We start from the raw sequence: 12922 nt of genomic DNA on the forward strand, positions 1-12922 counted from the left end.
AAGAACACTGTGATGTATGTCAAACTTACTGTTTCCAGTGACCATAAGATTAATTCATACTTTTGGCCTACTAAAACTAATGAACTTCAGTGGAGACTTGCTCTTAACAGCTATCTAACCAGGTATTTCTGCAATGCTAGAATAGACCTGATCTGACTGCTACTGAAGTGGGTAGAGAGATCAATTCCAATTGACAAATTCTCTATAATTTCCCAACAGATTAAAATCCTAAAAAGATTCAGAGACTCATTATTTGATTTTTGGTGGTTTGTTTGGGTCTTTTTGCTGGTGTAATCCTCCATGTGTAATGACTGTTCTGTAGACCTCTCTATGATGCACCAAGCAATTGCTAGTAAAGGCTGTATGACATTAGAGTGAATGTAAGCATCAGTTATATCAGGGAGTGTATATCACAAAAACAGCTGAAAGATTACTTCTAATTCAGCATTCACTAATGCAGTAAATATTAAGACTGTATGAGACTTGTATGTAAGACAGTATGTTAAAATGGGAGGGGAGGCTTTTTATAATCAACTAGCTTTTGCTGTGTTTGGAAAAACAGAGGTTTAGTGCTGGCTCTCTTCTGATCTGGAAGTAACTCTCAGTGGTGGAAAAAATTAATATTCCTTCCACCCCGTTGTCCAGAAGTTGAAAGTTCCAACCAGTTCCCCATAACAGCGCTTCCATGGTGCTGTGCTGGTTTATTGACTTGAAAAATTGCCGCTTCTGCTTTGCCAGCTGTGTCAGTGAACCGTGTTTCTTAACTTTCCCTACTTACTCTTCCCTGCTGGCCTTAATTTAACAAGTTTTATTGTCTGTGTTTTTATATTATCAGGTAACACTACTAATATTATATACTATAATATATACTACTATACTGAATGAGAGTGACCATAAATAGGCTATACATACAATATACAGCACCCACCATATGTGCACAATATAAACCACATATGTGCAGCCATTGTATGCATACACAGGCTGTGTGGACACACACTGGACCAATCTCTGCAAAGTGTACATAGTCACTTGATGTTGTACAGAGATATAGTAATCTGCTGTGTGTAGTGATGTTGTAATCTGAGAGATTTCTGTAGGCCATTGCTTTCTTCTAGTAATTGTTACATTCATTAAGCAAAATCTATTATTTCATACTGCAGCTCAAGCTCCTGTATGCCTTGCTTGCAAGAAAAGCAGTGGACTTGAGACAACTAATGTTTTAAATGAATAAGATGTAGGAAATGAGAAGGAATGCCAGTGAAAGGGTGGTGTATCAACATTAGTTAGGAGAAATCTCAAGAGAAGCCAGCAAAATAAATTTCAAGGGTGGAGGAGAACTGCAATGGCAACACAGTGTTTTGATCAAAATAAGGCAACTTTTATGTGTAATGAAGCACTAGCCCATGGTTTTTAAAGACCCATGCATTCAACAACCACAGGCTGCCTTTCAAAGTTACAGGCTACTATGTCTTCATATTAAGAAAGGATATAGTTTATAATTCTCTTTCAACAAAACACCACATAGCTAACACAGCAATGAAAACCAGACTTTTAAAAAACAAACAAACAAACAAACACACAAAGAAACCCTGGTGAGTACTGTTTCTTCTGTTTATTCTTGATTTGTTTATTTTTTTATCCACTATTGCTCGCTGTCTGCTTGGTAACAACGCAAAAATCTCTTTGTCTTTCTGACCCTTCTTTCCTGCTCCTTTAGCTCCCTTTCTCCTAACACAGACCTTGGCCAGCAACATGACAAACTCTTGCAAGCTATATGCGTCAATCAGGGGAGTGCTGAAGTGTGATCTGCAGCCAGCACAGCCGTGCCAGCAGAACCTCCTAGTATGGATTAAGACATATCAGCAAAAGTGCTCTTTTACAGGATGATTTTTTTTTTTCCTCAAAAGGTCTGCAACAAGCTCTATCAGCAGAAGTGGAGTTTTCTCAGTCTAATGTGCAACTGGAATATGAACACTGTGCCCAAATGTAGCCTATCAACACTAGGCTACCTCATACAGCACTTGGCATAAATTTGGCTTTCTGCACTTTAGAGGTTAATAAGAATATCTCCTAAACTCATACCAGGGCCTTGGCTCTCTGCACTCACTCACTCACTCACTCACTCACTCACTCACTCACTCACTCACTCACTCACTCACTCACTCACTCTCCTGCTTTGGCCTCTTATCATTCCTCTCAAACTTACCCAAGTTTTTGAATTTCATCTCACCACCATTTATTCTGTGTACTCTGATCTTTATTGTCACATTCTCCACACACTTTTGGTACCTCCTGCCTGCCCTTAGAAAACTATCCTAGATATGAGCATTTTTGTATCAGACTGTTAATGCAGGGCATATAAAAGTGAATATTTTTGTTCCCTAAGCTCCTATAATGTGCAAAAGAAAAATAACACATCTGGGTATTTTTTTATTTGTCATCTGGTATTTGGAAAGTTGGAACTTATTTTCATGCAATTGGTTCTAATTTCCTGCTTTATATGAAAACTGATATTCTCATATAATAACCCAGTCTGAGTATTTGGGGGCTTAAGGATCATTATTTTTCATCACCTGTCATTTACAGAACAAACTATAATCAAATCCTACAGCACTTATTTGTTCTTTGCCTAAAACCAGTGAAAGCCACTTAATCCCTTTCCAGCTTCCAAAGCGATGTCAATGCAGGGAGAGGGTGGCAGGAGGAAGCACCTGGACTCAAGCTGCATTTCCACTGCTGGTGTCTGTTTATACTGAAATGATAAACAGTTTAGACAGTGCCACTGCAGCTGAAGAGTCACCCTCCAGCTCCAGTGCTAAGAAACCATTCACCACAGGGGAGATGATTTGGAGTGGAAAAGATGTCTCACCCTTTCAGAGGAGCAGAGGAACTTCTGGTTCTGCTGTGCATGCAGAGTGAGCCTGAGGGGCTACACTTGTGCTGGTCTACTGAGGATTTAACATCTGAGTGAGGTTCTAAGAACCCAGAAAGTAAAGAGTGCTTTGTAAACTGGGTTTATCTATTGTCATGACACAGTGGTCATGACTGCCAGGCCTGAAATCTTACCTTTTAGCAGGTGTGCATGAGGCATTGAGGTTTTTCTGGGAAGCTGGGAACTTACATGAGAATATGTTATGTAAATATCAAGTGACTCACTTTGACTGATGTAATCCTTGGTGCAGAACTCTGTCTTCCTTGACTCCTCCATGATTAAAAACAAAGTAGAAATAAACTGTGGGCATATAATCACCTGGAATGCTTAATTTTTAGCTCAGTTTTTGGTCCCAAATATTGTTTTGGTTGGTGCCACCTACCAGTCTTTCAGGCAATGTTTGGCCAATGGTTTGGAGCATAATGTGTACCAGATTTTTGGGAGAGGATTATGAAAGAGATTGTCTCGCTCTTCAAAAGTGAATACTACTGTCCTAATAGCCTGCAGAGATTGGGCCCTGGCATATTTTATTGATTATTATCCAAGTAGCCTCTGAGGCTGAATGTTTTATCCCTTCACACTTCTGTTTAACCCATGAATTTTCTGTCTTTCATTTATATTCTCTTCTTCACCTAATTTTCTTTGTCTGCACAGTGAACAAATAAACTAATTTTTCTTACCTTTCTAGAGTAAGAAAGTAGACAACTTTCACTCCAATTCTCACATCCATGTTAACATTCAGCAGAATTAGGTAGTGCACTAACTCCTGGCAGATACCTGTCTCTCAAAGAATAAAGCAAGCTCAGGAAGCACTTGCTGATCTTTTGTTGGACAAACCAGTCCTTCCATCTCTTTGCAGACAGAATATTCTTTGCAGCTCATTGTCTATCACACAAAAAAGCCACTGCTGTACTTCATTTTCACATCCCTAACAAATTGTGGCACAGCTGGGAACTCATCTTTCTGCTCCAGATGTTTCACTCCACTTTCTTCCCACTATATAAAATTCTCTCTCTCTCTTTTTTTTTTTTTTTTTTTTTTTTCCCTAGCAGTGGTTTTATTCACCTTAAGGAAAACTTTAGGTGGGTTTGTTGGTTGTCCTGCAACTTAAAGAGTCCAAAAGACCTCAGGAGAAGGTCAAAATAAAGCTTCAAGCTGGTACTTAATTAGCATTTATCAACAAACAGATTTTGAAGCAAATATTAGTACAGGCTTACTAATAAAGGGAAGTGTTTGTGTAGTGTCACTCCCACTCATTTTCACCTTGAAGTATTTTTGGAATTGATGACCTGGAAAAGTGAGCAAGCAGTAAGTACAGTACAGACTGTGGGCAGCAGGAAAAACTGTTTGTCTAAATTCAGTGTTGTGACAACTTTGTGATAGAGACATCAGTCCCTGGTGTCCTTGGAGTGTAGGTGGGTGAGTGAGTCGCTTATTGCTGTCCTGACATGCCGTAAGTAGGTGGCTGTTCTCCGTTGTCAGAGTATGGTCCTTCAATTTTTATTCAGTGAGAGACATCACCATTTAAAAATGGATTTATTTTGGCTCACACTTGAATAAGTGGTGTCATTTTTTATTCTGAGCAAGAAGCTTTTTAAAAACAATATACTTTAGACCTGTCTATGGCCATTTACCAGTTCCATAGTCGTGAACCATTTTGCCTGTTTAAAACAGTGCAACATGTCTGAATGCAGATGATATGTTTGGAAGCAAAACTGCAGCCAAAAATTACCTTGGACAAATGCTGTGGTATAACTGTCATTTATTGCTGGTCATATTTCCTATGACAGAAGACATGCATAGGAAAAGAAGCAGGAAAAATGAGTAAGTAGCACTATGGCTAATGTGCTCATCTTATTCCGGACATCATTTCCTCAGGAGACTAGAAAAATGTGCAGATGGAAGAAACCTGGCATTGCTGCTATCTAAATGGGAGTTTAACACTGGGTTCCCTGAAATGGTTTTAGTTAATTGGGAAAATCTGTCAGAATTATTAGCACATTATATTGAAAGAAATATCAGAGTTTCTAGCTGCCGCCAGTGAATTGGTGCAGAGCCTGTAGTCCTTTTGCTAAGGAGCAAATGACTAAATGATTTCCAGGGGTCCCTTCCAACCCCAAACATTCTGTGATTCTGTGAAATACTGCCCACTAGCAAACATATAGCTGAGGAGGGCTGTGGCAGGGCTGCTCCAGAAGGGTTCATTCACTGAAGGTCTTCTGTTACCTTTATTAAAAATGAAGTACTCATCCACACTAACAGATATTTCTGTTACAAACCCAAATTCTTAATTTTATGGCTAGCTGGACAAAACTGCTGAAAATTTAGGACAAAGTCCTATATATGTCTGAATCATTAGCATCCAAACCAGCCAGTCCCAGTATGACAGATTGAAGGACCTGTAGTCAAGCTGAAAGGTACTTGTTCAAAACTGTCTTTCCTCTTTCTGAGAGTCTTCCCTCCTGCTGCTGGAAGGTGAGTGCAAAACCCCAAAGCAGCACCCATTCTGCAGTGTTAGCAAGTTTCAGATTTGGTAACTGGATCTGGCTTTGGGGTAATTTTGCTTCATCTTCTTAGGGAAGAAAGAACTCATATTATGCTTACTTTATTATTCCTATTGCATTCAGTAGAGAACTTTCTCTATTGAGAAAATATTTCTCTGTTTCACTTTGGATATGCCCAGTTGCAGACCCATTTCTGTATTTCAGCCAGCACAGCCTGGGCTAGGAGCTGCTTGGCCTTGTTCCAATGTGGAAGGGCCTTTCCCTGTTCCCTAGATATTCATCTCTGCTGCACTGGCATCCTTGTTCTCAAGGGCTGCAGGCATGGCCGCTACCTCTGAACACATTCAGCCTTCCCTGAGCCTTCCCTTTTTTCTCTTCCATTTCTTCCTTCCAGCTCCCTTGTTCTACTTACCATGTACCATAGTCACTTCAGTTACCCTCATCAATTCAACCCTAGCCATGGGCAGTTTGCTTCTCGCTGAAGGTTGCAAGCATCTGGCCTCCTTTGCTTTCTCATGGTTCCTGTTTTTCTTACACTCAAGAGAACTCAAGAGAGTTCACTTTGTTCCTCTTTTTCAGAAGAAAAAGCCCCTGACAACTTGAACCTACACACCTATTCTTCTTAACTCTGCTAGCTCATCTTACAGCCTTAAATATCATACTTAAATGGTTCTGTCTTTGAAAGATATGGGCAAATTTGAGTTTGGTACAAGAAGTCAAAGCACCATTAATACCAGTAGATTTATACCATGGAAAAATTAGTCTATATTGTCTGTTTCCCATTTAAAAGGGCCATCCAGAATAGATGTGCACTCTGTCCAGCTACACAGCTCATTCATCCTCATTGCCTGTGCCTCATGTGGCAGAACATTCTTTTTAAAGATTTCAGTAATAAAAAATGTTTCCATTTCTTGTAATACTCCATTGTTTGCAAGTTTGGACAATTCAGCATACTTTTGGTAGGTTTCAAAGGATTAGTTCCTGCATTCTGGTTGCTTATTTTAGTACAAAAAGGCTGCTTATGAATATTTCCTAAGTTATAGTTGAATTTGCTGCTAGATATAAATCCCTATAAATACACAATTATTTTGAAAATGAGTGATTTAGAGAATAGTATGTATAGTGAATATTTAAAGCTTTGCTCCAGTTTTTTTGTCAAAAACTAAGATTGACCATAAATGGCATTTGGAATAAGGAAATGACATTATATTTAGAATAGAAAGTACAGCTTTCTTATCTTTCTAGGATCCAGTGTGGCAAATCTGATTGTAAAACTGCCTCATTTTCCGATACGTCTTTTTAAACATTTCCTTCTCTTGAAAAATTGCATGAGATTTAAAAAAATCAGTTTAGTGACCAGGTAAGTTACATGCATGAAAAATTAAAAAAGATAAATCCTTGTTAAATTTATTGGCTGCCCCAGATTCTAGATCAAGTTTTGCAAGCAACCTGCCTGTCTCAAGGACAGCAGGATATTGCATGGATTTCACCAAAAAAGGGAGTATTCTGAGTCATGGTTGAACACTTCTGGTCAAGGAAGTTTCCAAGAAGTCTGCTTTTAACCTGTGCCTGCCCTCTAGGTGAAATGTGTACTCTGCCTTTCATGTTCTGAAACACACCGTAGTGGACAAGGTTTTGTAGAACAATTGTAGAAAATTTACAAGAGGTTTTTTTCCTTGTTTTCATTATGGATCTATCTGAGGATGGATGTCCTTGCTCTGTCACTAGTGACAAGGTCTGCCAGGGCTGGGTCATCTTCCTGTCCCATCAGTTCTTGACTTCATCTGTTTCCTAATTAGCTCCTTAGGTGCTTCCTGGCATGGGGACCACCTCTCACTGTGGATGACTGTAACAGCATATTGCACAAAGTGCAATATTTCTTCAGTACCACCGGTTTGTATTTCAGTACCACCAGCCTGAGAGTTTAAGACAAAAACATGGTTACTGCTGGAGCCCGTGGGCACCATGGCACTCATCTGTGACATTTTTGCTGCTTCTTCCTTCCTTCCTTCCCCAGACTCTCGTCCCTGTTCCTTTGCTGTAGGTCACCTGTCCCAAAACCGAGATGGCTGAACAGTACATGTGAGCTTCAGCAGAAGCCTGGTCAGCCCCCTGTAACTCAGCTCCCCACATTTTATCTTGATACATCAGGGAAGATCTTGGTGCTTTCTTCTGCTAACCAGCCTCAGCAGAGAGGTGGTGACAAGCACTGGGGACAAGATGGAGTGGGAACCCCTCAGGAAGCTACATCTGTGTGCTACCTAAGCTTTATGAAATAGCTTTCATCAGTGTTTGTACTGCATCTAGTCTGGAGACAGCACACGGAGCTTCAGAGCTTCACAGCAAACACAGCTACAACAGCAAATCTGCTTCTGGCCCATGCAAACCAGTGGTTTGTCACCTGTAAACATTAAAAAGAAAAGTGACAGGAGAAAACAGAGCCAGCTGAGAACCAAGGACAAATCCAGGGAGAATCACAACTCACACAGTTGTCCAGAGAAATCACTACAGATACTTAAGGCAAAATGGTTCTGCTTTTTCTCTCCTGTTTTACACTTCTTGGGTGCACACGGACCACTAGCTTCAAATAGTACTGGTAATTCTACAAGTAGAACATTACTGATAGTAATGGACATGGTGATTCAGTGAACAGCAGTGGGAGAACAGAGAAACATACAGCAGCAGTGGTCCAAAGATAGGGGGAAAAAAAACATTCAGAAAGCTACATTCATAGAGAAATGTTACCAAGAGATGTGTATGAACTTAATCCATTGACAAGAGCGGACAAAGCTAACTGTTCCCCCAATACATCACTCAGGATCTGCTTTGATAATGCAGGAATATAGCTGGCTTTGCACAAGATGTTGGCTGTGATGTGGAAGCATACAAAGGAGAATAAAGCATTTAAAATTCAAAGCTGTCTGTGTTAGAGTCAGGGTACCATGAATGGCCTCATTTGGAGCAGATTCCCATTAATGAGGTTTGGGAGGAAAAGCTGTCAGACTTGTGTTGGCTTGAATTCCTTTATATAAACAACAGGGTATTGACCACATTGATTTTAAGATAGGTCTGACAGGATATTATTAGAATTCCCACTTCATTCAAATATTTTATGTCCACATTTGAGCCACTAGAAGGAAAAAGTGCCATTCGAGGAGCAAGTCATTGCGCTTGGGAAGCCCTCAAGCTCTCGTAGTCTTGCAGGGATTGACTAGGGTGAAGACATCTGTATTCTGTATCAGTATATGTCTTTTTTTTCTGTAGTTTCTCTTGCCTGCACCTTCACTTCTGTCAGACACCTCTACCAAAGTGAGTGGATGCTGACACATGGTGTTTTGTTATCATTAAAGTCCCTATAGTTTTGCCAGCTTGGCAGTAGTCTGTGACTTATAACAAGAAGTTAACCACAGTGTCTTGATATTTACATCAGGAGCATCTTATCCTTTAATTACAAAATTGCTGTGGCTACATTAAATGCCAGATGCTTCTTGTTATCTTCCAGTTTCAGTTCAGGTAGTACCTTGACTAGCACTTCCTGACTGAAGCCCTCTTTTCTCTGTGCCATTTCTTTTTCCAACTTAAGTATTTCCTTGAAATGGTCATCTTTTCACAATCCAGAACAATGCAAAACAAATAAAAGGGAATGGATGGACAGAGGGCTTCAATATAAGGAGCATTAGTTACAGTCAAGGGACTTTTTGCATGGAAAAATTCCCTACCCTTCTCTTAATAGCCATCACCTGCTGGGAGGCAGGCACTCATTTCAGTACATTCACAGTCTTATCAAACTGTAGTTTTTTAAACTTTGGAGGATAGTTACAGTGAGCATGTGACCAGAGGTTAAAAGCAGAAAGGTAGGTCAGCTGCTGTGTTCTTCATGCCCTTCCATGCTTCTTGGTGGATGTTAAGGATTGTAAACATAGACTACATGGATACTTTCTGGGAAACAAGCAAACAAACCTCAAAACCACCCTTAGAGAAACCAAACAACAAAAAAAGCCACAGCAGAAGGTATGTACTCTAAGTCAGTGCAAGCTAATTATGGCAACTCTGTGCCAAGCTGTCACAAGTCCCAGAGTGAGCATGCACAGCTTCGGGGAGAGGGACCTGTGGTGAGTGTTTCTGTCCTGCAGCTATCCCCCTGGCTCACAGGCCATAGCTGTCTGCTCTTGTGATTGAAGCCATGAGTAAAAGTCTCTTTCCTCCCCAGGTTTTACATTATGGGAAGCTCAGTGGCAACTCAGAGCTAACCTCATGGGCCCCTGGGGAGGTCAGGCTGACAAGGTCAGATAATGATGAGAATTCATGTTTTCTGTAATTGTGATTTATGTCTTGTGTAAAATTCACTCAATAAAGATGCACGACTATTGTTGAACGTATATAAACTGTTTCATGCTCACCAATAAAATGGTTTGGGGGGCGTGTGGTGAATGTAGCTTCTCTGGAACTAGTTCAGTATTTAATTCCTGCTAATGTACACTGTGAGATTGCATCTAATTCAATTTGCAAAAACGTAAAGTGCCATTTAAGGGGAATTCATATATGGTTAGATGAATGTGTAACCCAGATGCCTCTGTAATTCCTTTCAGTGTCATTAATTTGATATTCTGAATTATTATTTACAAACTCTAGTTCCATATAAAAGAGAATAAACCTCAGAAAATAACCACCAAAAGTAAGTGCTTTTAGGAGTTTGTTTTTTTCTGTGCACTAGCACTGAGGAATGCTGATGTCTCTTCATATCTTGTCTTCAGCCTTGTAACTTCATAAATATCATTACACAGAAATATCACACACAGACAAATAATAAAAACACCACACCCAAGAATACCCAGACTGAGATTTATTTATTTAGTTATCACTGTAGTTCAATGAGTGTCAGAGAGTAATAGTGAAATCAAGAGAATTTAGGTCTCAATGTGTCACAAATGTAACAGTAAAGTAGTGTACTGGTGTCACAGCTTGGGTTCTGACAGTCCTTTTTTAATTATTTTGTGTAACTTGATGCATGTGCAGTCATCTAAATTGCTGCAAGGTCAAGCAGACTACAAAACCCAGCCCAACCTTTTCTTCAGCCAATCAATTTGATACAGGGAACAAGGGTGCCATTTTTACATTCCCAAGCTGCAGAACTAAATAGTTTTGCAGCTCAGTTTTTGTAACTCAGTTTTGAAATTTTTCTCTGTATTTTGCTTTCTGTATTTTATTTCCCTGGAGGTAATATAGCTTTAACCCTCTCAGATGGACTGCATCCCATTCAGCTGGATTAATCTTAAATCCAACTATTGTTAATGATCTTGAACTTGGAGAGTGATGTAGTCACAAAATGGGCTCAGGCAGCAGAAAACTCACCCTCATGTACAGCAAAAAAGTCAAATGAACAGCAAAAAAATGCTGAGGGTATACCTGGGTTAGTCATAAACATTGATGTATTAAAATTATAGAAATGCTCCTCAGAAATTCTAGGGCAATTTCTCCTCTTGCATCCAATGGTGTGTACTATCACTGGAAGAGGTTGTGTTAAAATGCATTTTTAGAGCAAAACAGTTGATCCTCAGGAAATGCCACCCACACAGGGTACATTGCCAAGAATTTTTACTTTGGAGCAGTTCTACCTTTGTCCCACAGTCTGGATACCCATTAGAGGCCATAGTGGTATGATAGGAAAAGCATGGTTGGAGGAGATAGGCAGGAGATCAGCACCAACAGCACACTTTGAATCTGAACTGCTAGTGTAGGTGCACTCCTGAGGCTCAGTGAGCCAGGAGCTGCCCAGAAATTAAATCTTTGCATGGGAAGCTCAGCTGTGGCACTGGAGTTTCCCAGGAATTATGAGTGGGGCAGATTGGTTGGTTTGAAGTCAAAATGTAAATAACGGGCATGAAAAGCAGCCAAAGAATGTACAAGAGAGTAGAAGATACTAACAAAGCAAGTGTTAGGTAAGGTACTCAGAAATAATGAAAAATGTGTGGGGAAAAGCTAAAGACAAAGGAAATACTTTCCTTAACATTTAATTATGTTAATGTTCTCAGAAGGGCATGCTCATTTAGAAAAATTCTGTAAAACTATGCAAACCATGAAATGGGAAAGGCTTCACCTACCCATATAAAAAAACATAGCACTTTTTCTTTACATAGGCTATCTGAGTGCAGAACTTGTGAACATAGATTCTGTTGAACATTTTTTTTCTGGTTTGTCCCTCATTAAGTGGTACGTGCTGGGGGAAGAAATGAGCCTTATCCGGTTTGCTACCCGCCTAATCATTATCAGCTGGCATCAAGTAAAGAAATGAGCCTGAAAAAGCGAAGGATAAGTGCAGATGCTGGAATTTAGTGAGGTCAAAGAAGTCACACGGATGGATGAAGGAAGTGAGAAATTTTCTTAATGCTTGTTTTCAAACCAGCAGCTCTAGCTGCAGGAGGAGCAGCAAAGCAGGCTTCACCAGAGGACTTGTGTCTCATGGCTGGATTCTCAGGTGGCTAATAAAGTAGAAGCAGTGATCTGAGTTTTTTTCTCTCAGGTGGGCTATTCATAATATTTATCAGGTGCAATTTCCTGTGATTGATGGGTTGAGCTTAACACCAGGGGCCTCTCCTTGGTTAGTGTGTGGCCCTCTCCCTTTACTTGTTAGGCTACTCCCATAAAAACTGGTTGTATCTTAGTATCACTGTGGTTTTGATCTTCATACCAAATTTGATTGAAATAACTAAATTATTTGAGAATTAGTGTGTTGGAAGGCAGTGCAGTGGAGGTAAGGAACAAGGGGATAAACAGGACCAAACAGTCTAATACAATAAGAATGCGAAACTTTTTTTTTTCCTTTAGAAACCAGGCTGAAAAAATAGATAGTAACAAGCTCTGAAAGAACATGATTTCTAGATTCTTCATATTTTTTATTTTAATTCAGTTACTAGAGACTGAATGAAAGAATACCACCCAAAAAATGTGCAGCTGCTGCATGTCACTATTTGAGTGTTTTGCATTAAGTTTTTGGGGTTTTTTTTGAGTTTGATAAAGGAGGTGAGTTTAACTGCCTCCCCCTTTGCATTCCTCATAGAAATCTGAAAGTGCATCTTTAAATGATACGTTTTGAACAAGAGGAAGAGGCTGCTGCATTGGCACTGGGGGCTGAAGAAGAAAATACCTGCTTGACTGAGCTGCCCTTTTCATCTGGAGTAGTGTGAGACAAACTCACTGAATCAAAGCCTGAGCTCCAGATGCCTTGTACAGTTGGAGATGGCTTCCTGCCAATGAGTTTCCAAAGCAAACAAGGAAGAGCAAATTTGCGTAGCGTGAAGTGCAGTCACACAGGGAGGCAGTGAACAGGGTGGTTCTCTTCAGCATGGAAGGGAATGTTAAGTGCTTTAATACAATGTTGTTTTAGAACAGAACAGAGCCTGAAAGAAAAAAAATATAATTTTCAACTCTGATCTTAAGATCTCTGAGCTTAACCAAGTTAGTCAATGACATTTTGGCTGGTGGTGGT

The sequence above is a fragment of the Pseudopodoces humilis genome, chromosome 2, assembly GCF_049639895.1.
Source record: "Pseudopodoces humilis isolate 2021_Gansu_Grassland_sample_001 chromosome 2, ASM4963989v1, whole genome shotgun sequence".
Lineage (NCBI taxonomy): Eukaryota > Metazoa > Chordata > Aves > Passeriformes > Paridae > Pseudopodoces > Pseudopodoces humilis.